Here is a 2,500-nt window from a genome sequence, read left to right on the forward strand (position 1 = left end):
AAACGGGTCATTTTCGTGTCGCCACATTGCATGCGAACCGCATGAAACTTCCAGAGGCATTTGCAGCAGGAATGCATGTGCACTCAAAAAATGTGATATTTTTCACGGAGAGACCCCGTGAAACGCTAGAAGTGGGCGGGGATGTCTCTCTTGTGGCTCACGGGGCTGTTAGGGTGGCACAGAAATCCCTCGGAATGGGAAAACGGGTCATTTTCGTGTCGCCACATTGCATACGAACCGCATGAAACTTCCAGAGGCATTTGCAGCAGGAATGCATGTGCACTCAAAAAAGTGAATATTTCTCACGGATAGACCCCGTGATACGCTAGAAATTGGCGGGGATGTCTCTCTTGTGGCTCACGGGGCTGTTAGGGTGGCACAGAAATCCCTCGGAATGGGAAAACGGGTCATTTTCGTGTCGCCACATTGCATGCGAACCGCATGCAACTTCCAGAGGCATTTGCAGCAGAAATGCATGTGCAGTCAAAAAAAAATTGATATTTTTCACGGATAGACCCCGTGAAACGCTAGAAATTGGCGGGGATGTGTCTCTTGTGGCTCACGGGGCTGTTCGGGTCGCACAGAAATCCCTGGGAATGGGAAAACGGGTCATTTTCGTGTTGCCACATTGCGTACGAACCGCATGAAACTTCCAGAGGCATTTGCAGCAGGAATGCATGTGCACTCAAAAACTTCTATATGTTTCACGGATAGACCCCGTGAAACGCTAGAAATTGGCGGGGATGTGTCTCTTGTGGCTCACGGGGCTGTTAGGGTGGCACAGAACTCCCTCGGAATGGGAAAAGGGGTCATTTTCGTGTTGCCACATTGCATAGGAACGCCATGAAACTTCCAGAGGCATTTGCAGCAGAAAGGCACGTGCACTCAAAAATTTTAATATTTTTCACGCATAGACCCCGTCAAACGCTAGAAGTTGGCGGGGATGTCTCTCTTGTGGCTCACGGGGCTGTTAGGGTCGCACAGAAATGCCTCGGAATGGGAAAACGGGTCATTTTTGTGTGGCCACATTGCATAGGAACGGCATGAAACTTCCAGAGGCATTTGCAGCAGGAATGCATGTGCACTCAAAAACGTCTATATTTTTCACGGATAGACCCCGTGAAACGCTATAAATTGGCGGGGATGTCTCTCTTGTGGCTCACGGGCGCTGTTAGTTAGGGTCGCACAGAAATCCCTCGGAATGGGAAAAGGGGTCATTTTCGTGTTGCCACATTGCGTACGAACGGCATGAAACTTCCAGAGGCATCTGCAGCAGAAATGCATGTGCACTCAAAAACGTCTATATTTTTCACGGATAGACCCCGTGAAACGCTAGAAATTGGCGGGGATGTGTCTCTTGTGGCTCACGGGGCTGTTAGGGTCGCACAGAAATCCCTCGGAATGGGAAAACGGGTCATTTTCGTGTTGCCACAATTGGCATACGAACGGCATGAAACTTCCAGAGGCATTTGCAGCAGAAATGCATGTGCACTCAAAAACGTGAATATTTTTTCACGGATAGACCCCGTCAAACGCTCGAATTTGGCGGGGATGTTTCTCTTGTGGGTCACGGGGCTGTTCGGCTCGCACAGAACTCCCTTGGTCCACCTGATTCGTGCATACAGGCAGCAACTAAAACTCTGTAAACCTGCTGTGAGGACATCTAAACAGTGGACCAGTGAGGCTGTGGAAGATTTGCGGGCGTGCTTAGACTGTACTGACTGGGATATGTTCACGACTGCTACCAATAGTCTGGATGAACTCACAGAGGCTGTGTACATCAGCTTCTGTGAGGACTGCTGTATCCCAACACGTACCAGGGTGAACTTTAACAACAACAAGCCCTGGTTCTCAGCAAAGCTCAAAAGGTTGAGGTTGGAGAAGGAGGAAGCGTTTAGGAGTGGGGATAGAGACAGATTCAAGGAGTCGAAGAACAGGTTTAGCAAAGCGGTGAGAGAGGCTAAACGACTGTACTCAGAGACACTAAAACACCAGTTCTCTACTAACGACGCTGCTTCTGTCTGCCAAAGGGCTCAGGCACATCACCAACTACAAACCCAGAGCGCCCCACACCACTAACGACTCCCGCCTAGCCAACGACCTGAACGAGTTCTACCGTAGATTTGAAAGACAATTGGACTGTCCTGAACCACCCCTTCCCACCCAAGAGGCCCCATCCCCCACCCATACTACAGAAACGACTCTCTCCTTTCAGGAGGGAGAAGTTAATGGGCTTTTCAAGAGGCAGAATCCACGCAAAGCAGCCGGGCCGGACTCTGTCTCTCCAGCCACCCTCAGGCACTGCGCTGGCCAGCTGTCTCCGGTGTTCACCAACATCTTTAACACCTCCCTGGAGACATGCCATGTACCAGCCTGTCTCAAGTCCTCCACCATCATCGCTGTGCCCAAAAAGCTAAGGCCAACAGGACTAAATTGATTACAGACCGGTCGCCCTTACATCTGTGGTAATGAAGTCTTTTGAGCGCCTGCTCCTGGCACA

This window comes from Petromyzon marinus, unplaced genomic scaffold, assembly GCF_048934315.1.
Source record: "Petromyzon marinus isolate PM22_M1 ecotype Great Lakes invasive population unplaced genomic scaffold, UKy_Petmar_22M1.pri1.0 PM_G_Scaffold_137, whole genome shotgun sequence".
Taxonomy (NCBI): Eukaryota; Metazoa; Chordata; class Hyperoartia; order Petromyzontiformes; family Petromyzontidae; genus Petromyzon; species Petromyzon marinus.